We start from the raw sequence: 26,177 nt of genomic DNA, 5'->3' as shown, positions 1-26,177 counted from the left end.
GGTTCCGTCTTTGTCACTAATTAACCCGGTGACCTACATTAAATCATAACGTGTCCCAGGGCCTCGGTTTTCCCTCTGTAAAATGAAGAGGCCAGACAAGTTTTCTAAAAGCCTCCCAGCTCTAAAATTCTACTTTCAGGCCTAGAGCTGACCTTATACCTAATTAAAAATTTAAAATCCATATTAAAACCCGAGATAGACAAAATAATTAAATGTTTGAACTTCACACAGCCTACCTGTTTATTGAAAGCTTTTGGGCTGGGGTGTGGCTCAGTGGTAGAGCACTTGCCTAGCATTTCCCAGTGTTGGATCCTCAGCGTCAATAGATAAATGAAAGGAAATAAAATAGCACTTGCCAGCAGAACTGTTTACTGTTTTCACATACAATGTGAGTGATATATAACATTCACCTTCTAGTTGATAGAAATCTCTTAAATTTCAGCCTCCACAAAAGAGCGGTCAGGGTCCTTGCTTATTGCTTGGCTAGAGTGTCTGCTGTATACACAGTACTAGTTGCTCAGTATTTTCATTCTTTATATTTGCTCATAAAGGCTCTCCAGAGTAGATCAATACAATTCTAGCTGAGATGCTGAAGAGGGTGGGAGGAAACCCTGCCAGGAAAAAGAATTACAGTTTAGTCCCCTCCAAGATACTTAATAACAACCTCCAGAATAAGGATGCACAGGAAGAGTTAATCAAGGAGCTCCCTACACTACTTCTTATTTGAATAATGCTTTGGTTTGCAAATTCAACTTGTTGAGTCAATTTTAAGGCCAGTAACACCTCATTTATCTAGCATCATAGAAGATTAAGATAGCCCATATAAATGAAAAACTGACTGCTTTAAAGAACTTACTCCCACCATCGGATGGAAAATATGTTTTCGTAAATACAGCTCTGGAAATTACCTATACTTGGTGATTAAGGTCATTAAAATTATTAACATTATTGTGTCTTATGTCCTCAAAAGTGTTTTTTTTTTGGGGGGGGGAGGGTTTACTGGAGATTGAATCTAGGGTGCTCTATCACTGAGCCACATCCCTAGCCCCCACTTCTTAAAAGGTTTATTTTGAAAGAGGATCTCACTAAGTTGCCCAGGATGGCCTTGCTGTCCTCCTGCCTCAGTCTCCTGAGTTGCTGGAATTACAGGCATGTACCACTACAACCAGGAAAAGTAGAATCTGTTCCTATAACAAATGGCTTAGAATGCTGCTTTTATTTTCAATTCCTGTCTTTTTGTGTGTCTTCTTCCTCAGTAATGAGCTGACACTTTTCAGTGCTCCCACCAAACAGCCTCCGCCTCCCTCTCCTTCTCTCTCTCTCTCTCTCTCTCTCTCTCTCTCTCTCTCTCTCTTAAATGTTTGTATGCCATACAAATTTAGACACAGATAAACTTTTATTATTTAGACTCTGAGGTTTTGAGAAAGATCTTTGGGTAGGGTTTTCCTGTAGATAAAGTACATGCATTCTTGTGACATGTGATATTATGTCATTTGTGATATTATGAGTGTTTGAACTTTATGAATATGTAGACTCTGGAGAAGTTATACAGGAGGAAGAATCTCAAAGTTTAGGAATTAGATCAGTACATACTACCCTCTACAATTGAAGTTAAGAAGTACCAACAATACAATAAACAAAACAATATCAAAATCTAGCAACAGGGACTGGAGTGGTAGCTCAAGGGTAGAGCACCTGCCTAGCACTAGGTTCAATTAAATTAAAAAAAAAATCTACCAACCCTGGCCTACCACTCCTGTGAGGCAATAGAATGTAAAAAGCCAAATGGTAATCACATTCTCCAAATCCCCTCTTCCAACTCCAGTTAAGAATGGCTACATTTTTACCCAATGTCTTTCAAAGCAAAAAGGTCTCACACCTGTGGATAGAATAATTTGGGTCACCAGAAAGCCTGTGCTACAACAAAAGGATTCACCATGCCCTGAATAAAACATCCTATAATAGGTGTCATTTACTGAAATTTAGTCCCAAAGCCCCACAAATGACATTTGTTATTTCCTTTTATCTTCACAACCACTCAATGAGAAAAGAATTATTGTTCCCCATTTTACAGAACACAGTCCAAAATCTTGCCCTAGCTATACAGAAATAGTATTCAAACTTATAACTATCTGACCCTACTAAGTGTGCTGTCACATGCCTATAATCCTGGCTACTCAGAAGGGTAAGGAAGGAGGATCAAAAGTTTGAGGCCTGCTTGAGCAATTTGGTGAAACCCTGTCTCAAAATAAAAAAGGACAGGGATTTTTGGCTCAATGGTAGAGCACCTGTGGGTTCAATCCTCAGTACATGGAGGGGGGGCAGGGTGGAATAAACCAACCTGCCTGGCTCCAAAACCTGCAACTCTTACCATTATGCCTGAGTTTCCAACTCCATGTTTATCAAGCATGTTTGTTTCTTCTCCCTCCCTCTCTTCCTCCCTCACTTCCTTCCTTCTTTCCTTCCTCTCTCTCTCTCTCTCTCTCTCTCTCTCTCTCTCTCTCTCTCTCTTTCCTTTTTGCAGTACTGGGGATAACGCAGGATCTTGCACATGCTAGGCAAGCTCTCTACTATTGAGCGACATACATCTCCAGACCTATGCATGTTTTGTTGTTGTTGTTGTTTGTTTGTTTTGGTACTGGGGATTGAACTCAGGGGTATTCAACCACTGAGTCACATCCCCAACCCTACTTTGTATTTTATTTAGAGACAGGGTCTCACTGAGTTGCTTAGCACCTCACCATGGCTGAGGCTGGCTTTGAACTGACAATCCTCCTGTCTCAGCCTCTCAAACTGCTGGGATTACAAGCATGAGCCAAGGTGCCTGGCCTAGCAAGTTTTTTTTTAAGCAACTAATTTGCCAACCTAAAGGGTGGAGTTTTCTGACAAGGCATTTTGATTCAGGTCACCAAAAGAATATCCCACAATGCAAATTTGTGGAATTTTCCTGCAAGCTTGAGGAATATCAACCAATGCTTCAGTATATATTCACTTTGGGGAAAAACTGACACCACCAAGGTCATGAAACTTCAAAACCAAGGATTAGACCCTATCATAGTGATACCTACAAAAGTGATACTCACGGGCTGAGGATGTAGCTCAGTTGGTAAAATGCTTGCCTTGCATGCACAAAACCCTGGGTTCATTCAATCCCCAGCATCACAAAAATAATAAGTGATACTCACATGTTCCAGAATAACTCCATCCTAGCTTATAAGGACTGACTGGCCCCAAGGCACTAGGAGACTGAAGAAAGAGAAGCAGACAGACAGATCTAGGATTACATAGAGTGCAATTTATTGGAGGACTTAGTAACATAAGCATGGTCCCAGGCAGCAACAAGGCCATGTGGATCCCCACAATTTGGGTCAGATAAAGGGACATACTTATAGTACAGGATAAAAGTGACTTTGGGGCTTGAGATATAGCTCAGTTGGTAGAATGTTTGCCTCATATGCACAAGGCCCTGGGTTCAATCACTGGCACCAAGAAAAAAAAAAAGTGACTTTATCCTGGCTGGAATGTACCTAGTTTATCTTAAGACAATATCAAAGAGGCATATTCCTGGAGCCAGGGTCTAGTTGTAAAGTTCCGCATATGACTCTAATGATTTTATGTATCATAATTTGCTGGGAAACTATTCAGGAAGAACTGACTAGGATTACTCTGGGGCAATCATTATGATTATGACCCAAGATGGCTGCAGTCATGTTAAGCTGAATTGATACATTTAGGAGTATACATTTAGGAGTAGTCCAAACAACCTCAAAAAAAGGAAATAATAGGAGGACTCAACACACATCCCGATTTCAAAACTTAGTATAGAGCCATAATAATCAGGAGAGTATGGTACTGGCATAAGGACAGACATACAGATCAATGGAACAGATTAGAGAGCCCAGAAAGAGACTTTTATATGGTTGACAGAGGCATCAAGAAATTTAAACCTGCTATGACACACACCTGTAATCCCAGCAACTCGGGAGGCTGGGACCGGAGGATCACAACTTTGAGGCCAACTTCAGCAACTTAGTGAGACCCTGTCTTAAAATTTTAAAAAAATTTAAAAAGTGGACTGGAGATGGAGCTCAGTGGTTAAACTCCCTGTGGTTCAATCCTCAATATTAAAAAAAAAGAAGAAGACATTTAAATTGGGGAAACAGTAGTCCTTTAAACAAATAGTGTCAGAACAATTGACTATGCACACCTAGAGAATAAAGTTGGATGTCCCCCAAACTAAACAAAACAATAAATCAAAAGGATCACACAATGCTGGGTGCGGTGGCATACACCTAGTGACTTAGGAGACCGAAGCAGGAGGACTGTTAAATTTGAGGCTAGCCTCAGCAATTTACAAGATCCAGTCTCAAAATTAAATTAGAGCTGGGGCTGGGGATATAACTCAGTTAGTAGGGTGCTTGCCTCCCATGCACAAGGCCCTGGGTTCAATCTCTGGCACCACAAATAAATAAATAAATAAATGAGAACTGGGGCTATGTCTCAGTGGTGGAGCATCCCTTGGTTCAATCTCCAGTACTGCAAATAAATAAATAGACAAAAATAAAATAAAACAAAGGAAAAATAGATAATTTGAATCAAATTAGTAATCAAAATAGGAGAACGTATTGGAGGCTAAAGCAGGAAGATCACACATTCAAGTCCAGCTTGGAAAACTTAGCTGGACCTTGTCTCAAAATAAAAAAAATAAAAGGGACTGTGGATGTAGCTCAGTAATACAGTGCCCCTGAATTCAGTCCCCAGTGTTGGGGGGTGGGGGTGGGGGCAGGGTAGGAAAACTTTGTGTCCCAGAGAATACCAGTAAGAAAGTGAAAAGATGACAAAACATAGAATGAATGAAAATATTTGCAAATCACATAACTAACAAGGGTTTAATATTCAAAATATATAAAGAGCCCTTACAATTCAACCAAAGAACAAGTAACCCATTTTAAAAGTAGTCAAAGTTATATGAATAGCCACTTCTTCAAAGAAGACATACTAATGGCCATATATACAGGTAAAGAAGCCCAAAACATTAGTTGTTAGAAAAATGCAAATCAAAACCATACAGAAATGCACAAAAATATAAATAAATCAAAACCACTTCATATCCATTAGGATGGCAATAACAAAAAAGATAAACAATAACAAGTATTGTTGAAGATTTGGATAAATTAGAATCCTCCCACAATTGCTGGTGGGACTAATGTAAAATGATGTAGCCATTTTGGAAAACAGCAAAGCTAAACTTAGTTATTCTATGACTCAGTGATCCAAGAGAAATGAAAACATATGTCTGGCCTGGCACGGTGGCAGATGCCTGTAATCCCAACAACTTGGGATCCTGAGGCAAGAGGATCACAAGTTCGAAGTCAACTTCAGTAACTTAGAAAAACTGTGTTTTAAAATAATAAATAAAAAGGACTGGGCATGTAGCTCTGTGGTAAAATTCCCCTGGGTTCAATCCAATACCTAATACCCCGCCCCCCCCCCACAAAAAAAATTTGCCCACAAATGCTCATAGCAGCATTATTCATAATAGCCTTAAAGTGGAAACAACCCAAATGGAGAAACAGTGGTGCATCCATACAATGGAAAACTATATCATTCAGCCATAAAAAGTATTAGGTACCAATATAAGGTACAAAACAGATGAACTTTGAAAACATAATGTTTGTGATAAAAGGTAGATACAAAAGGCTTAACTGTATAATGCAATGTACTGCACACGAAATTTTCAGAATAAACAAATCTATACAGACAGAAAGTAGATTAGTGGTTGCCTGGGGCCAAATTGGAAATAATGGAATGAAGAATGAGAGAGACTGCTAATAGGCATAGATTTCTTTGGAGTGATGAATTATTTTAAAATTAGATGGTTGGCAAGGGATATACCTCAATGGTAGAGCATTTACCTAGCAGATATTCAATCCTCAGTATTTATGTATATATAAATAAATAAATAGATAGATAGATGAATAGATAAATTGGATGGTGATTGTACAACTCTGAATATACTAAAATCCACAGAAGTGTGAACTTTGTGGTAAGTAAGTAGTATCTCAACTAGCTGTTTAAAACAAAATGATGAGAGCCAGATGAGGTGGCACAAACCTAGACTCCCAGTGACTAGGAAGGCTGAGGCAGGAGGATCGCAAGTTCAAAGTCAGACTCAGCAAAAATCGAGGTGCTAAGCAACTCAGCAAAACCCTCTATTTAAATAAAACATAAAATTTGGCTCAGTGGTTAAGTCCCCCTGGGTTCAATTCCTGGTACAAAAAAAAAAAAAAAAAAAGTGATACCCAACCAGTAACTTCCAACTTTGTTATAGTATTATACACATTAAATCCGTATAAGTCTATATGGACACAAATTAAGACAAAAAGGTTGGGCTGGGGTTTTAACTCAGTTGGTAGAGTGCTTGCCTTGCATGCACTAAGGCCTTGGGTTTAATCCCCAGCCGCACCAAAAAAGACCAAAAAATGTATTTTAATTAAATCATAAAATCAGTTAAGCAGCCAACAATTTTTAAAAAGCTGAATATTGTTATAGTGGCACTGTTATTTTTCACATTTGACTTGCTGGGTTTGTGATTTTGTTATAATTTACATATACGTGTGTGTGTTTGTGCATGTGTACTTTACTAAAGATCAAACTCAGGGTACTCTTCCACTGAGCTATACCCCCATCTTTACATGTGTTTAAATTCTTGCATCACATATAGGTGAGATGCTGCATTGGTTACAAAAAGAAAGGATTATTATTCTCATAGAAACACTACTGAAGAGTAATAACAAATACAGAATAAATACTGAACAAATGTGTACATAAACTATCTTGCTCATCTTTGACACTCATTCGCAGGTTGAGGCATGAAAAAAAATGTTCTTTTACTGACCAGTGATAAGGACTTATAAATGTTAAAATATGCTTTTTAAAATATTTTACACATTTTATGTAGATCCATAACGTGAATATTTTATGCCCCATTACATTATAGAATAGGATATGATATCCATCTCTGCGGTAATGAAAAGTAGCCTGAACAGCTCAGGTACTTCTCTACTTTAGGGAAAGAATCAGAAAGTAACTCTAGTTAACATGAACTTCACATTAGCTCCCAGGACTTGGGAAATTTCTTTTACTCAGTGAAGAGTTGTTAGAATAGGAGTGACGGATACTACTAGAAAACTCTTTAGACTTCTTCTTTTTAGGTTCTTGTTCAAGCAAATTCTCTATGAGAGCTACCTCAAAGATCATTTAGTGCTGGGTGTGATGGTGCACACCTGTAATCCCAGTGGTTCCAGGAGGATCCCAAGTTTGGGGTCAGCTTTAGCAACTTAGCAAGGACTTAAGCAAGCAACTTAGTAAGACCCTGTCTCAAAATAAAAACTAAAAAAGGCTAGGGATGTGGTTCAGTGGTAAAGCACCTCTGAGTTAATCCTCAATACCAAAAAAAAAAAAAAAAAAATCATACTGTTTTCAAATCTAGAGGCTGCTAATAATAAGAACAACCAAGCAATATGTTCAGCCAGGGAGCTATTCTTTAGATTCTTACTCCTAGGCCCATTTAATCAGGGACAGATCTTAGAGTCTCCAAGTTTTATCTAGTTGATCCCCTGCTTTTAGCCAGGAATATACTTCAAAGCATGATTCTATTTGACAGTTCAAATCTCACACTGTGAGCTTTTATAAACAGCTGCTTGTCCTAATCTTAAAAGGTCTTCAGGAAAAAGAAGTTTTGCTGTTATCCTTGATAAAACATCCCTGAGCATCTCATTCCCTCTTTCTGTGCATCTGCTTCTCTTTGGGTAACATAAGCACTCCTGGAGAAGTTGCATCTAAATCAAGTTTGGAGTGATCAAGTGCATGAAATATGGCTGATGTTTTAAAAATGAATTCATTCAGCAAGTATTTAAAGAGTATCTGTTGATGTGTCAAGCACATTGCTGGGTGGTGGGAATAGAACATTGAACAAAATAGACATGGTCCTCTGGTCTCATGGCAAATTATTCCATCAAGTAAATAAATACCAACTCACTGATTTTTTTTTTATTAATTTTGGTAATATAGTACTTCAGGTACTATAATTGGCATATTTTTTAAAAGCATGTATGGGGGCTAGGGATATAGCTTAGTAGAGTGCTTGCCTCACATGCACAAGGGCCTGGGTTCAATCCCCAGCAAAACACACACACACACACACACACACACACACACACACACACACAAGCATGTATCATCTATACTACTAAGCCTAAATTCTGATGGAAACTGTAAACATGTATTTTTCTAATCAACTGGTTTGCTTTATAGGCATTTTATTTCCAGGAGAAACTCATCCCTCTTGTCTTTTGAAGTTTCAAAATAAGAGAAAACAGCACCTGAGGTCCTAACTTAGTTTTCTTTCTCTTTCTTTCTTTTTTAAAATAGCCCTGATTATACTTTGGCTGTCATTTTCCCATGGTGTCATTGGCTAGGTTTGACACCACTACTTGGGTCTTAGGAAGACCTTCCGAAACTCATACATTTTTGTTAATAATAAAACAAATCAGGGCTGGGAATGTAGCTCAGTCACGGAATATGTACCTAGAATGTGCAAGGCCCCGGGCTGGATCTCCCACACAGCAAAACAGTAAAGTAACTACACAGAAAAACCCAAATTCTTGCATGCCTGTAATCCCAGCAGCTCGGGAGCCTGAGGCAGGAGGATCATGAGTTCAAAGCCAGCCTCAGCAATAATGAGGCTCTAAGCAACTCAGTGAGACCCTGTCTCTAAATTCTCTAAATAAAATACGAAATAGAGCCAGGGATGTTGTTCAGTGGCCAAGTGCTCCAGAGTTCAATCCCGGTACTGCCTCCACCAAAAGTAAATAAATAATTAGATACATAGATACATAGATAAATAAATAATGTTCCTTTAACAATTACTATAGTCCTGTCTTTTTTTTTTTTTTTGCATTACACAACCAATTTTTCTCTTGCCTCATGGATTTCTCTCTTTCTTTTACTATATTTGCATATTCCATTTGAAAATAATGTGATATTAATCAATTTTTAAAATTATCCTTTTCTTTCCGGCTTTATTGAAGTATAACTGATATTCGAGAAAGGAATACATAATTAATTAAAATTAACTGGAAGAGTTTAAACATGCAGATACCTTCATATTCCCATCCCCACAATGCAGGTAACAAACATATCCATAGCCTCTTGAAATTTCCTTGTGTCCCTTTGGGATTTTCTTTGGGACGGTGGAGGAGGTTAAGAAAAGTTACCTTTGTTGTTAAGACCATGTTTCGAAGCACTCCTATTTTATTAAGACACTATCATCCCTTATTTAAAAACATTTGGGGTTTATTGGAATTCTTGGACCTTTGGTTGAGAATGCATATCAATTATAGTTGCTTTCTTTGCACTGAATTCCAAGGTTTTATAGAAGATGAGTAACCACATGCCAACCATGAAAATTAATTCCAGGTTACATAATTGAAAACAAATTTAATTTAAGAGCAGTGGGCTCTTAGAGAGTTTTGCTGAAAATAGACCAATACAGCCTTTTTCTCTAGTTACCATTTGTGATTAAGTAGTAGTGGCCTTGCATAATCAAATCAGAAGTAAGTCTTGCATGGTAACAGGAAAGATACTTGCTTGCTTGTTTTCATTTTTTTTCCCCGTACTGGGGATTTAACTCAAAGCACTTTACCACTGAGTCACATCCTCTAGCCCTTCTTATTTTTACTTTGGGATGGGGGTCTCACTAAGTTGCTTAGGACATCAATAAGTTGCTGAGGCTGGCTTTGCACTTGGGATCCTCCTGCCCAGCCTCCTAAGCTGCTGGGATTACAGGTGTGCACCACCACATCTAGCTGAAAGGTGCTTTTCTTAAAATATGCAATTCAGGGCTGGGGATGTGGCTCAAGCGGTAGCACGCTCGCCTGGCGTGCGTGCGGCCCGGGTTCGATCCTCAGCACCACATACCAACAAAGATGTTGTGTCTGCTGAGAACTAAAAAATAATAAATAAAAAAAAATGCAATTCATAGAAATATTTAGGTCTCATGCATATGTTTCTCATGTATTGAGTAAAGACCTCAAAAATATTATGTCAGATGCTTGGGATATAGCTCAGTAATAAGGCACTTGTCTAGCATGTGCGAGGTCCTAGGTTCAATTCCAGTACTTGGGGGGGGGCGGTCTAACATATCCTAGTAACTCAGGAGACAGAGGCAGAAGGATCACAAGTTCAAGGTTAACCTCAGCAACTTACTGAGACTCTAGACAACCTAGTGAGACCCTGTCTCAAAAATTTAAAACAGAAGGACTGGAGATGTAGCTTAGTGGTAAAGCAACCCCAGGTTCAATCCCCAGTACCAAAATAAACAAATAGTATGCCAGGGAAACAAACAAACAAACAAACAAAACCATGTCAGGATAGGAGGTAGTTCAGTGGTAGAACACATGCTTCACATGCTCAGGACCCTGGGTTCAGTCCCCAGCACCACACACACACACACACACACACACACACACATCATAGAACTAAATGTGTGAGGCCAGTTTGTCACACACCAATAGCCTGTATTCTATAGTTCTGCCACACCAATAGCCTACTTTCAAGTGATTATTAGCAATAGGATAAAAGAAAAGTGTCGAATATATAATTGAGTGTTCTTTTTTGTTCCTCCTTTTCATTCTTTATCTTATTGTCACGTAGGATTGCTGAACTTTCTTCTCATAGTTGGCAATTTTTGGCTAGTAGAATAAAGCCTTCTCTTTGTCTGGCATACATTACGCTGGCTCCTGAAGATGGCTCTGTATGTGTTTCCTTTGCAGGCTGTGTACCATTTGGCAAGAACATACTGAGTGATGTGTGTAAATGATAAGAAATGTCAGGCAGGTACCTACTATCTGTTACTCCTTGTTGTAGATAACTGAAAGCAACAAGAATCTTTTTTCTTTCTTTTTTTTTTCCCTTGGTACTGGTGATTGAACCAGGGGGCAGTTTACCACTCAGCCACATCTCCAGTCCTTTGTATTTTTTTAATAGAGACAGATTTCGCGGTGTTGCATAGGGCCTTGCTAAATTGCTAAGGCTGCTGTTGAACTTGGGATCCTCCTGCCTCAGCCTCCTGAGTCGCTGGGATTACAGGCATGCACCACTGCACCTCGCTAACAAAAGTCTTTGTGTTCCTCAAACACATGAACTTCCTTGTCTCAGACCTCTTCACCTTCTCTTCCCTTTACCTTAGGGACTCTGGGAGCTGTTTCTCCTTTTCCTTCAAGCTTTGCAAAAATGGTTCCTCAAATTAGCAGCTTTCCATGGCTCCCATCTACCTAGTTTGTTTCCTCCTTAACACTGACCATGGCCCTATTTATATACTTATTATATGTCTCTATCCACGAGAAGGAAAGCAACATGAACAGGTTCAATCTTGTTCCTAGCACAGATGGTCCATAAATGTGTACCTTACACTGATTGAACTGTTCACCTGAAATTTCTGACAGAAAGAACTGCTTATCCCACCTGGTTTTGAACAAGACACTGGGACACTCTGTCAGAAGTTTTCAAACCCTACTGATTTGAATATCCCCCCAAATTTTATGTGATAGAAACTTAATCCTCAAATTCTGATGCTGATGGTATTGAAGATGGAAACTTGAGAAGTAATTGGGCGTAGATGAGGTCATGAGAGTGGGGCCCCCATGATAGCGTTTGTGATTTTATAAGAAGAAAAGAACATAGTGACTCCAGAGGTTGAGAGGCAGGAGAATAGCAAGTTGAAGGCCAGCTTGGGTAACTTAGCGAGTCTCAAAATTAAAATTACAAATAGGGCTAGAGGTGTGGCTCAGTGGTGGAGCTTCCAGGATTAAATCCCCAGTACCAATAAGTAAGTAAATAAATAAATAAGGAAGAGAAAGAGAGACCTGAGCTAACACATTTGCTCTCTCTCATCTGATGATGCTATAAGTGGACCTTTACTGGATACTGAGCAGACGACAATGCCATGCTCTGGGCTTCTAGAACCATGTGCTATATAAACCTCTATTTTTATAAATCTCTATTTTTATAAATTACCCCAGTCTCAGGTATTTTGTCATAGCAACAGAAAACAGACTATGACACTGTACATTAGAAGAACTTGGAAATTTGCACAGACCCTACCTAGAACTGATGAGTCTTAGCATCAGTATATTTTAAAATCCATTTTTATAATAACTTGTGCAGCCCAGATAGGAAAGTACTGCTCTAGAACTGTAGATGTAGCTCACTGGCAGGAACACTCTCTTAGCATATTTGAGACCCTGGGTCCAATCCCAGCATTGCACCAAAAAAAAAAAAATCTAAGTTCATGCCAGAAGTTGACTGGAACCTAATTTCCTCCTCCAATTAGAAAGGGCAAATGAATATAGTACAATGGAGAGGACCCAGGATTAGAAGGGAAATATCCAAGTTGCAGTCCAGACTTTACCACTAGCCAGCCAAATAAATTATTAGCAATTTAGCTTTTTTTTTTTTGGCTTGTGAAGTGAGAATCATAGCCAGGTGTGGTAGCACATGCCTATAATCCCGGTGATTTGGGAGACTGAAGCAGGAGGATCACAAGTTTGAAGACAGCCTCAGCTATTCAATGAGGCCCTAAGCAAGTTAGCAAGACTTCGTTTCAAAAAACAAAAAGGGAGCTGGGGGTATAGCTCAGTTGATAGAGTGCTTGCCATGCATACACGAAGTCCTGGGTTCAATCCCTAGCACCACAAAAACAAACAAACAACAACAAAAAAAATAAATAAAATATTTTTTTAAAAAAGGGCTGGGGATGGACTCAGTGATTTTACCTTCAGTTCAATCCCTGGTACAAAAAAGAAAGAAGAATCATAACACCTAAGCTGCCTGTCTTACCTTATTGTTGTTTCTTATCAATAATGTTCACATGTATTCTCTGAAAACACTACATATACAAATGAAAATTACTAGTCTTCTGTCTCATGCATGAACTTAAAAAAAAAAAAAATCCAGTGGTTACCATGAGTAGAAATATTGACCTAGGATATACTACGTGCCCAGCAAAGTGCTAAATTTAAAAAAAAAAAAAAAAAAAGGCCCACAATCAATACTTGCTTTGAGATACCCTCTCAGCATGTACCCACCAGTAGGGAAACTGAACCAGTTAGACTAGAAGAGTAGGCAAGATCAACATACAGGGAAAGCAATTTCCTTTACAGCAGGAGAAACACAGCTCAGCCAAGTGCAGGATCATTTAAAAATCCATTCATTCATTCCCGCTGGGTGCTATGTCACATGCCTACAATCCCAGCTACTCTGGAGTCTGAGGCAGGTGGACTGCAAGTTCAAGACCAGTCTGGGCAACTTAACAAGACCCTGTTTCAAAATATAAACGACAAAAAAATAGGACTGGAGGACATAGCTCAGTGGTAGAGCACCACAGGTTTTAATCCCTAGTACCAAAGAAAAAAACTCCATTTAATCATTCCCCAAAGTCTATTTCTACCTCCATTTTCTACCTCTAAAGTTCTTTCATTTCCAAGGAAGAAATCCAAGCCAAGGACTATTTAAATTCAGACGCTCTCTTATCAGTCAAGATTAGGGCAACAAACTTGAACAGATATGAGTTCCACTCAAGGCATTTTCAGTAGATAAGAGGATCTGGGAAGCAGAAATTGAAAGCAGTCTGACAGGTGATCCTGGGACAGCTTAAAACAAGAGACCTCCTGCTGCCTGACTTCTCACAGCTGGAAGCAACTAGCTGGAATATGCTGGGACAGGTATGGGTTGGCATCTTGTGTGGTCAAGGTAAGTTTGCAACCTGACTTAGCCTTTGTTTCCTTATGTATTAGAAAGACACAGACAAAAAATCCTTTTGCACGGTGAATAACCTGAATCCTGTATACATGAAGTTGTCATGCATTGAGTTATCAATAAATCATAGCTAATTTTTTTTTGTTTTCTTTTTACAGCTAGTTAGTTGAGGGATCTCCAGATTCATTCAAGTGGCAAAGTACCTAGAAGTTGCAGGCTACTGTGCAACGTTAATGTTTTATTACATCATGTGAACCGGGAAAATTTTTTCTTGTCTTATCTTTTTTAATATATATAAGAAACAGGGTGTTTAGTCTGGCTTTGAACTCTTGGATTCAAGTGTTCCTCCTGCCTCAGCCTCTAAGTTAGACAGGACTATAGACAGGCACCACCACCTTGGCTAGGAAGTTTTTTTAGTAGCAAACATGACTGCATTGTTTATAAGCAACATAATACCATAAAGAAGAACACATCTGTTAGCCAAAACAAAGAGAAAAAAAAAATCATCCAAAATAAGGTATTGCACTAGGTAATGTATCAGAATTTCCCTGTAATTTTGTGCATGTGTGTCTGGTACCAGGGCTGGAACCCAGAGCCTTGGGCTGGAACCCAGAGCCTTGAGCCTCCAAAGCATATTCTCTACCACCAGCTGCACCCCCAGCCCTTCCTATAATATTTGTTCACTTGACTTACGTCTGGGGTTGGACTACTTGTGGCAATTGTAAGCAGACAAGCAGCATTAGGCAAATGGAGAAAAGCTAATAACACCTTACACTACAGCTGAACAACTAATCCAAAGATTTTCAAACTTTTTGGAAGGCAAGGAAATTCTTTCTTCAAAAAGAATTTATTTTTAAACTCTTGGCACAAGTCCAAGACGTAAAAACCAAAAAGCAGAAGCCCCAAAGAGAAAACAGAACAAAGGCTGAGCTGTCCTTCTGTAAGCCCTAGGATCCCCCACCCTTCCCCAGCCCTTGCAGGCATCTCTGAAGACTTCCTGGGCTTACAGGGGCACATTTTGAAAACCTTTAGGTCCAGCCCCCTCTTTCTGCAGAAGAGGAAATTAATGCTTGAGGGAGGGGCCTGAGGGATTCACCGGAAGTCGCACATTCTCTTCCACTCTGACCAAATGTTGGGATGACCCAAATGTTGCTGGTTTCTTCAAAATAACCTATTGGTTTGTATTTTTGAATATGGTTCCCATCATGTTCCACACTGCAACAAAATTATCTGTTTTTGTGAGAGATGACGTATTTAATCTGCACAGTGTCTTTAACTATCTTGAATTAGTTACCAACATTTAAAAGCAGAATATTTTGCCTAAAAAAAATGTGGATTTCCAATCTCTTAGGACTTCTAGCAACATGAACTCTCACACTCAAGTTGATAACCAACCCAGAAGCAGAATGGAAGGATGTTCTCTTCAGTTGGTCACAGTCCCCACCAGTCCCTAGTGCCTTTCACTTGCTTGTATCCATTCCTACCTGCTCCCTGTATACATTTGAATTTGGGACCATGGTCTGAAATGGTTATGGTTATAGAAATATTTTGAAGAACTGAACTTGTTGGAACAAAGGTAAATGAAGAATACAGATAGAAAGTAAAATCTAATTTCAAAAATGAGGCAAATGCCATCGTAAGTAATGCAGCTTTCTTGCATTGAATAAGAAGGAAACTTTCAGGATTTCCCAAAGAATTTTTTTCCAAGGTCTGTTATATGAACCATAGGCTAGAGAACTCAAGTCCCAGAATTGCTTGCCTGTTTGCCCCCATTTATATCACTGTCTGCAGGGGAACTCCAAAAACTCTTAGGCCCTCAGGAGATGTATCATTCAAACCAGCCAGGAGCCTGTGTCCTGCATCCCAGTACCAGCTCACTCATCACAGGGATTAGAAAAAAACGGCTGAGAGTCCTGGGAACATCCTCAGGACTGGGCAATGTGGGCACAGCATGAGCAATAGGTATAATCCTATCTGCCCCCCAGAATTGAGGATTGAACCCATGGGTGCTCCCCCACTGAGCTACATCCCTGTGGTCCTTCTGCCTCAGCCTTCCGTGTAGCAGGGATTACAGGTGTGTGGCACCATGATGGACAGGAGTAACTCCTCCCTCTGTCCCATGATATTGGGGATCCAACCCAGAACCTCCCTCATGCAAGGTAAGTACCACTAAGCCAAAACCCCAACAATATTTTAGCATTTTAACCTAAAAATGTATATTGCTAATAGAATTTTGGGGATCGTGATCAGCTGATAAAAAAAAAATTGGAGATACAAAGTACTTCCTCCCAAATTATAATGATAGGAGGCTTCCCCAATCACTATACATTAAAACTGGGGGCTGGGGATATAGCTCAGTTGGTAGAGTGCTTGCCTTCTATGCACAAGGCCCTGGGTTCAATCCCCAGCGCCACAAAAACAAAAAAACTGTGGCCCTCACATTCCTTATTGTATTTACTGCTTTGTTTTCCTCCTTATTACTTAGCACCAGAATATTCTATGTCTTGTGTTTTATGTTTTTCTTTAACACTTCTCTTCCTCATCTAGCAGATAAGCTCCATGGGATAAAGATTTATTTTGTTCATCACTACACCCGCCCCCCTATACTAGGAACTGAATCTAGGGGTGCTTAACCATTGAGCTACCTCCCCAGCCCTATTTATTTATTTTTTTACTTTGAGACTGGATCTCCCTAAATTACCAAAGCTGGCCTCAACCTTGCAATCCTCTTTTCTTAGCCTCCCAAGCAGCTGGGATTACAGGCGTGCACTACCACGCCCAGCTCACCACAACATTCTTAGTGCTGTGATGGTATCTAGCCCACAGTAGGTACTCAATAAAGGTTTGTAAAATAAATGAACTTGTCAGGCTCCCACCCAGGTAACAAGGTGGCAATTATTTCAATTGTTAACAGTCACACACAAAGCAGAACTTCTAGATGGTGACCGTGACTACTTATTTTGAAGCTGGACCGGCGCTCAGAAGTTTTGACGCTGTCTTTACTTTGTGTACATATCTTTTGCATGAATACACATATTTAGGAATTTCCTAAATGTTTTCAAGGATGAGACCCAAGGCTACACTGTGAGTTTGTGCAATACGAGAACCCTGTGACTTCTCAGGCATGTTTCCTACTCCTCCCAGACTATGCAGCCATTACTGGTTTCTCCAAAACAACCTAATAGCTAAATAAATGAGGCAGACCTTTGGTAAAGGGATCAACTCCCTGAAAATTTCTACCTTCTCAAAGATACCTTTTTCTTCCTTCTTTTTGTTTATTTACTGCGATACTGAGGATTGAACCCAGGTCCTCACACTTGTTAGGCAAGTGCTCTACCACCAAGCTTCATTGCCAGTGCTTCCTTATTTTTGAGAAAAATATTTTTATTAGTTGTAGATGGACACAGTATCTTTATTTAATTTATTTAATTTTATGTGGTGCTGAGGGTGGAACCCAGTGCCTCATGTGTGCTAGACTAGATGAGCGCTTTTCCATGGAGCCACAACCCCAGCCCTTCTTCTTTCTTTTTAAAACTCTAAAATAGCTGGGTGTGGTAGCACATGCCTATAACACCAGTGGCTCAGGAGGCTGAGGCAGGAGGATCACAAGTTGAAGGCCAGCCTCAGCAACTTAGACCCTGAGCAATTTAGGGAGACCCTGTCTCAAAATAAAAACTACAAAAGGGCTGGGGATATGGCTCAGTGGTTAAGCACACTTGCGTTCAATCCCCAGTACTAATTAAAAAAACAAAAAAACAAAAAGAAAAAACAGATAGATGGATGGATGGATGGATAGATAGATAGATAGGACTCTAGAATAGATATAGGGTAGCCTGTCTAGAAAGCAGGATGCTAAATGAGATAACCTTTTTATTTTCCCTCCAAAATGCTGCACTACATCCCCAGCACTGCCCAAAAAAAGAAAAAAACCTACACTATATAACAGCACCATGAATATAGTATAGTTTGTGTGTGTTTGTGGCAGTTGCATCATTAACTAGATTCTGAGGCTTTCTTCCTTTTCTCTGAGCTAACAAAGATTCCCACCCCCTACCCCGCCCATCCCCACCCACCCCCGATGAAATGTGTGCTGGTAAATGCATGGAATAAGACTTAACTTGAAGAAGCGGAGGACCTTCCTGGCTACTACCTTACTCCATGGTTTTGCTTCCCAGCTGTCCTTTGGGAAATAGCTATTTATCATTATTTTTTATTGTTGCTTATGTCTTTTTATGATGCTTGAGTTCCCCAAGCAGCACACTTGGGAAACTCTGGTTCATTTCCTAAACACAAGTATCATAAAGGCTGAACTTCTGGTTCAAATGTATTGGCTTGATGCTGTGATCAGAACACAAATAACTGAAGGATCCCAGACCTGTCTGGACTAATGGAGGTGACACATGTGCCATTCCTATTGCACTAAGTGGCTAACATGCTGAGCAGAGATGAGACGTGGGCAAACAGTAGGAAACATACCATTTCTGCACAAGAAAATAACCTATTCAGAAAAAAGCTTCAATGGCACTTTGTAAGGAGATAGAGATTTCACCAGTGAAAACTTAAGACCAGAGAACATGTAAAATTAGGTTTCCAACCCCCAGATCAAAGGAGAGTAGCACCCAGACTTCAAGTAATGCCCCTTCTTTGAAGTACTTAAACTTAGGGAAGTTCCTGGACATAATCATTTTCTTTCCTTTTTTTTTTTTTTTTTTTTTTTTGCGGCGGGGGTGGGGTGGGGGGTGGGGGGGTGGGGTGGGGTGGGGGGCTCAAACCCAGAGTCTCATGCATGCTAAGCTACCTCTGAACTACACCTCCCAGCCCTCATGGATATAGTCTTTAATCCCAGTCTCTATTAAAAATTGAAAACTGGGGCTGGGGTTGTGGCTCAGTGGTAGAGCACTTGCTTAGCATGCACATATAAGGCACTGGGTTTGATCCTCAGCACCACACAAAAATAAATAAATAAATAAATAAATGTGTTTTTTTAAAAAGGTTGCAAACTATCCTATAGAATAACACTCACACAAGGTTATTCATTACAATATGGTTAGTATTGGCCAAAGCTCAGAAACAACTTAAGTGACTAGATTAAGGAACTGGTTAACCAAATGACGGAATCCTCATACAACAGAATACAATAAAATCATTAAAGTAAATAAATGAGAACACTCATGCCTGTAATCCCAGAGGCTCAGGAGGCTGAGGCAGGAGGATTGAATTCAAAGCTATCCTAGGCAATTTAGCTAGGCCTTAAGCAATTTAGCAAGACTCCACCTCAAAATGAAATATGAAAAAGGGCTGCGGATGTGGCTCAGTGGTTAAGCGCCCCTGAGTTCAATCTCTGGTACCAAAACAAAACACTCTTTATGAAATGAATTAGAATGATTACAAATGAAAAAAATCAGGTTGTGGGAAACCATGGAGGAAAAGGCAAGACAAGAATATATAATACAACCATTTTCTTATATACATTATGAAATATCTCTGGAAGAGTATAGGAAAACTGAAATTAGGGGTTGGGATTGTGGCTCAGTGGTAGAGCACTTTGCCCAGCATGTGTGAGGCACTGGGTTTCATTCTCAGCACCACATATAAATAAATAAAATAAAGGTCCATCATCTACTAAAAAATACATTAAAAATTAAAAAATGAAATTATTGGTTACTTCTAGAAAGGGGCACTGTGTAATGGGGGACAGACTTGAGGAGACTCGTGGTTGTATATTCCCTTTTTTTGTTTTGTTTTTGTGATGCTAGGGATTGAAACACTGAGCTACAATCCCCAAATCCTTTTATTTATTTATTTTATTTTGCAACAGGTTCTCGCTAAGTTGCTTAGGACCTCACTAAGTTGCTGAGACTCACCTTGACCTTGCAATTCTCCTGCTTCAGCCTTCTGAGTAGATGGAATTACAGGTGCACGCTGTGGTGCCCTTTGAATTTTGAATCAAACAAATAGAATTCCTACTCAAATAAGTAAAAAAGAGAAAAATTATGCACGGCAGGGAGGCATATGCCTGTAATCCTAGTTACTCTGGAGGCTAAAGCAGGAGAACCACAAGTTCAAAGACAGCCCAGGAAACTTAATGAGACGCTGTCGTCTCAAAATAAAAAGGGCTCAGGATGTAGCTCAGTGGTGGAGCATCTCTGGATTCAATCCCCAGTGCTGAGGAATAAATAAACCAATCAATAAATAGGAGAAAAACTACATTGAATGAGATTTTTAAAAATCAATGAAGTCCTTTCTTATTCTAGGAGGTATAGAGAAAGGAGCTCATTTTAATTTTCTTGCACCATTTCTGTAGATTTGAATTTTTTTTCAACACAAGATTAAAAGGGAGGGGGAGGAAAGAAAAGAAAAAGAAAACAAATCTCCGCTCTCTGGTGATAGGTTAGGTGCTTCCAGGTTGGGGACTATGGAGAAGGAGAAGGGCCCAAGGTAATCTATTTGCTTCAGAGGTATACTTATCTGGTCCTGACAGCCAAGGGCAGAGAGGACATTCCTTCCTTGTTGCCATTATGAAATGGGCTTGCAGAATTGGCAACATAGTTCCTGACAAGACCTTCAACCAGACCCCACACTCTGTAACTGAAAAGGGTCAACTTCTTATATTAGTTAAGTATGTGGAGGGAAATGTCAAGGTTTACTCTTCTCCTCCACGTATTTAGGAAAGGCATAAATGCAGTCAAAGCTTAGATTTTGCCCTGGAGTTCCATCCCCAGCACTAAGATAGGGGTGGTGGGCAAGAGGAAGGAAATTTACATTTTGTAAAAATTCTCTTGGCTGACCCTTGCGAAGAAGACGGGCCTCTTGAGGACTCACAACAAACAAGTATTTCCTCTGTTCAGGGTCAGCAAGTATAAAGTGCAAGGAGGCAGTTTTTAACTCAGGGGCAGGCTAGTGAGAAGGGATGGATGCAGAGTATCAAGTCCACAGATTTGTGCTTCAGTCCTGACTACCTCTAAGATTGTCACAGCATGACAATTGTTTTGAGCCCAAATTAGCCTCCTCTGTAAAGTAGGATCACACTAGCTGCCTCTCCTTCGATAACCAAAACATAATAAGGATAAAAAAGCATTGTTAAAACTATAAGACACTAGAGACCAATGGTAGGCTACTATACACAACACAAAATACCTTTTGATAATTGTGAAGTTTCCCAGTAAATGAGCAAATGTGTTCTTTAGGATCAGACAGATCAGACCACTCCCCCATCTGCTGGGTAACCAAGGCAAGTCCCCTAGCCTCTGTGAGCCTGTTTCCTCACTGCAAAATGAGGTTAATGCTACCTGCTTAATAAGATGGCTGTGGGAATTAGGAGTTCGGTGAAATAATCTATGTAAAGTGCTGGCTATGTAAAAAAATCACAAGCATGAATTCCTCTTTGGTGTACCTTGAATCAAGCCTGCTGTCAACCACAGGGCACTTCACTGATTCATTCATTCATCACACACAGCAGATAAAATAAGGCCTATTCTTTAAAAATATACATTTATAGAGGGTGTAGAGTGTCAAGACAAGGGACTCTGGAGGTAGACTAGGTTTGAATCACTGTTCTGCCACTTAATAGCTGAGTGACAGGGAATGTATGCAAACAACTCTGTGCTTCAGTTTCCACATCCACAAGCACTATGCAAAATGTTGCCTACTAATTATTAGACACTGTACTCAACAATGGGAATAAGGTGGTGAACAAGGCAGGTTTTTTTGTTCTTTGATTTGGTACCAGGGATTGAAACTAGGGACACTTAACCACTGAAACACATCCCCAGCCCTTTATTTTTTATTTTGAGACAGGGTCTGGCTAAATTGCTTAGGGATTAGCTAAGCAGGGTTTAGCTGAGGCTGGCCTTGAACTTGTGATCCTCCTGCCCAGCTTTGAAATACTGAGATGACAGGCCAATGTTGCCACTGTACCCTGCTGAACAAGGCAGTTTTAATCCCTGCCCTTATGAAGCTTAAGAGGCTCCAAAACCACTTATCCTGAATGCAGAGAAATTTAGGCCCAAAGGTGACTCCACCAATTTAGGCACACAACTAGTAAGCAAGAAGGCACTAGTAAAGACCAGGATTAGTGACTGTTCCAGATTATAAACCACTATTTCTCCGATACTCTGACCATTGCAAACCAGTTATCATCCAGATTCAAAACTTCTGGAAATTTAAGAGCCCTAGAAGTATCAAAGTGGATTCTGAAAGTCTGTTGGAATTGGCCCAATAATTCCACACATTCCTGATCTTCTTCCACATCCCATCCCATCCCATGGTGTGTGTGTGTGTGTGTGTGTGTGAGAGAGAGAGAGAGAGAGAGAGAGAGAGAGAGAGAGAGAGAGAGAAAGAGAGAGAGAGAGAGAGAGAGAGAGAGAGAGATAGATATTGGGGATTGCATCCAGAGGGGCTCTACCAGCTACATCCCCAGACCCCCTCCACTATATTTTGTTTTGTGTTTGGTACCAGGGATTGAAACCAGGGGCTCTTAACCACTGAGCCACATCCCCAGCTCTCTCTCTCTTTTTTTTTTTTTTACTATTTTTTTTTTATTTTTTAGTATTTATTTTTTTAGTTCTCGGCTTGAGCCACATCCCCAGCCCATTACTATTTTATTTAGAGACAGGATCTTGTTGAATTGCTTAGAGCCTCACTGAGTTGCTGAAGCTGGCTTTTTTGGGGGTGTGTGTGGGGGGGTGCTGGGGATTAAACTCGGTGGCGCTCACCCACTGATTCACATCCCCAGCCCTATTTCATACTTTTTTTTTTTTTTTAAAGAGACAGGGTTTCACTGAATTGCTAGTCTGGCTTTGAACTTTCGATCCTCCTGTCTCAGCCTCCCGTGGCCCTGGGATTACAGGTGTGTGCCATGGTGCCCAGCTCTGCACCCCCTGCCCCTGTTTTATTTTTGTTGATTTTTTTGAAATAGGGCTTCTAGCTAAATTGCTGAGGTTTGCCTTGAACTTGCAATCTTCCTGCCTCAGCCTCCTGAGTCCCTGGGATTACAGGTATTCGCTACCATACCCAACATAAGGACACTTCCTTATGATGTTGTGCTTGCTGGCCTATATGTGGATTTCTGTGCAAATTTCAGATTTGCAATTCATGGTGGAGACTACATGAAAATGTCACATCCCCTATGCCACCTGCATTTTCATTTGTGCTTGTGAATCTTAAATGAGAACAAAGCTGGGTGTCTTGATGGATCTTGAAGGATATACAACACTGGGGACTCTCTTTAGGAAAAGAATGCATAATTGATTTAAAATGAGGTACAAGACCTTGGAAGGGATGCATGCACCTGAAAGGCCCTGAAATTTAAGCATAATTAGTTTCCTCGGAAACCTCTGATTGTCTAATTTCCTTCCTTCTTCCTTTCCATCCATATAACTTCCATCTACCTTCTAGCATCCACTCTGCACTAGGCAGCGACTTCCTAAATTTATATCTTGATTTGAAAATTGTGCTTAGGCTGAGGGTGTGACTCGGTGGTAAAGGACTTGCCTCACATGCATGAGACCCTGGAATTATCCCCCAGAGCAGCAAAGAGAATGGAACAAATCTAAAAATCACTTTCTACTCCAATCTGCAGATTTTTTATCCAAACTCTGACCAACACACAGCTTTTCTTGATATAAAGGACCAAAACAATGTAAGACTAACCTGTGGGTGGTATGTAAATAAACTATGTGGGGCTGCTTGTTAGACAGGGTAGATCATACCATAGCCAGAGGCTACCGTTTTTCTATGTACCCTGGTCAACACACCCAGAGACAGGCTCTACTATGGTGCACACATTCAACAAATAAAATGATCTTCTTAAATTGGGTGTGGGGAGTGGTTTGGGGGGTTAGCCATCTAGACAAGACAATAGTATATAGTTATGCATCATTATGTACAATTAATATATTTTATGCACATCATCTGGCTTAATGCAGTCTTATATATTGGGAGGTGGGTTTTATTAAAAGCCCCATATTACAGATAGGAGACTAAAGCCTATCATGACTTTGCAGTCACAGAGCTATACTAGCTGGTAAAGGGAGGTTTCGAAGAACGACCCTTTGGAATTCAAAAGGGACTGTGATCTTCAGCTGCATTGCCTCTTACAGGCTTCATACCCAAAGATGAAGCTTGAAGTCTGACTCTGAACACTTTTAATTCCTTTTCCACAGCACCCGCATTATCCTCACATTCAGAGGACACAAAGACTGCCCAGGCAGCGGCTGCACAAAGAACCCATACACAAGATAAGTAGAGGCCATTTTGTGGGTAATTTGGGGATGGGAACTTGTTCCTTGGGGGTGGCGGGTATTGGAGCAGGGCAGTTTTCTTCGGCTGATTCTCCAGATGAGTCATCTGGGCTTATGCCATTATTTGCATAGTTTCTCACCTCTCCCCTTCCCGTGGGCAGCAATATCACCCAGCCACAGTGGCATGTGTCCTTCACCACTTCGCCCCCTGTAGTCTGCGCAGTCAGGGCCTGGCCTGCAGCTGGCAGAGCCCTGCCGAGGAGGGGAGGAAGCACGCGGCTCCCAGTGGCTGTCAGCTCTCGCAGCTGACTCAACAAGCCACCCCCTCCTCCTCCGCCATCGCCCGCCCGCCCGCCCACAGCCTCATAACTTTCCATTTCCAGCCCTCTCGGGTCGCTGGTTCTTGGAGTGGGTGCCCCCTCCCGCTGCCTGGGGCGCATGTCTGCAGCCTGCGCTGCCAGGGCGCCCTGCCCGCTGGCCCGGCGGGCCCTGTCTCAGGACCATTAGAATCGGCTGCCAGGGAGAGTTCGGAATATAGGTCAAGGTGCTCTGGGAAGGGCTCAGGGGAGGATCACCTGACCGGGAGGTGTGTGACTCAGCGGGAAAGGAAGGGGAGGGGAGGGGTGGAGCCGGAATCTCCTGGCTGGAAGGGCCCCCGAGGAGGGTGGGGGGAGGAGGGGAAGGTCAAGTTGCCGCGGTCTGGCTGATAGGGGAGGAGGAAGAAGCTACAGGAGACAGAAGGAAGGATAAGATGACCTCTGGTGACCTATCTGAGGTGGCATCCCAGTGCGCTCCAGAGCGCGGAGGTCACCCTCCTTGTAGCTGAAACCACTCCCAGCTCAAACCGTCTCTGCGGCTGTGAACACCTCATTAGCTGCCTCCCTGCCAAAGTGAGAAACCAAAATGAACAGACTGCACATCCCTCCAGACTCCAGGACCCCTGCAAGAAACCAAAGCCACGGGGTCGATCCCACAAAGGCAGCCATCCCTAATAGACGCACAGGCCATTGTTTCCCCCAGTTAATGTTGAATATGAAAATTACTAACCCATCGCATTTTACGTGGTCCACACGGGTGAGGCAGTTTGCGGCTGTAGCTGGACCGGCAGCTGCTCCGTCTGAGCCTCACTTCCTCTGGCTCCAACTGCAGGTTCCTCCTGGCCAAGCAGGGAGTTTCCTCATTCTCTGGGCTCTCTCTCAGCCCAGGCCTTGCTAGCCAGCCACCCTCACCTCCCACCCCCCCAGCTGCTCACCACCCTCTGTGGGTAGTGCTTCTGGGACTCCCTAGTTCCATGAGTCAGAGCCAGGCTAGAGACAGACAGCAGGCTTCCTTTATTAAATCAGCCTCCTGCCCTGTACACCACAGAGAGAAGCTATAATTACTCGTTTGGCCTGGCTCTGAGAACTGAGCCAGGGAAGCTTGACTGGGAGGGATGGTTCCTGATTTCTGCATTTATCTAGTGCACTCCAGTTTGGAAATAAGAAGAAAAGTCAGGGGTTGAGGACCTGTTACACGAATATCAGATGTTGTGCATATGTGATGGGGTGCCCTGGGTCTACACACCAATGTAGATTGCTAGAAAAAATGCACTAAACTCAAGCTGCCAGATTTTTTGTTTTGTTTTGTTCTGTTTTGATTGCCTCCTGCTTCATCGCCAGAGTCAATACTTGAGGCAGGCTGCTCATTGTTGGTTTATGAGAGATAAAGGAAAAGGCAACAAAAGCATTGTTTCGCATCTTCCCATCAGGACTGTTGTATCCTTTAGGCAATATAGACACAATCTCTGGCTTCCCTGATTTTTCCACCAGCTACAGAAATGTCTAAAGCCTGAAAAAGCTGAATGTGGTGGCCATTTTCAGCCACTCTAGAAGCTGATGAAGGAGGCTCACAAGTTCAAGGCCAACCTCCTCCTCACAATTTATGGAGGCCCAAAGCAACTTAGCGAGACCCTTTCTCAAAATAAAATATAAAAAGGGCCAAGGATGTGGCTCAGTACTTAAGCACCCCTGGATTCAATTCTCACCACAAAAAACAAAAGTGAAAAAGTATTTGGCTCCAATTTAGGAATCACTTGTTCATTCCCTCCATTCATTCGTTAAATGAGTTACCTTTTTTTTT

At 41.2% G+C, this 26,177-nt stretch overlaps 1 long non-coding RNA gene across 1 annotated transcript; it reads right to left on the bottom strand.

Annotated features, from left to right (window-relative positions):
- Positions 1-360: 360 nt before the first annotated feature.
- On the bottom strand, positions 361-25,324 carry LOC144250521 (uncharacterized). The gene is made up of 3 exons (XR_013342501.1): positions 25,107-25,324; positions 3,186-3,246; positions 361-611 (listed from the first exon to the last, which is right to left on the bottom strand). It is a non-coding gene; the product is annotated as an uncharacterized LOC144250521 (long non-coding RNA).
- Between the last annotated feature and the right edge of the window lie 853 nt (positions 25,325-26,177).

Source organism: Urocitellus parryii, chromosome 15 (genome assembly GCF_045843805.1).
Source record: "Urocitellus parryii isolate mUroPar1 chromosome 15, mUroPar1.hap1, whole genome shotgun sequence".
NCBI classification, from domain to species: domain Eukaryota; kingdom Metazoa; phylum Chordata; class Mammalia; order Rodentia; family Sciuridae; genus Urocitellus; species Urocitellus parryii.
This window is presented reverse-complemented; position numbering and strand designations above follow the sequence as displayed.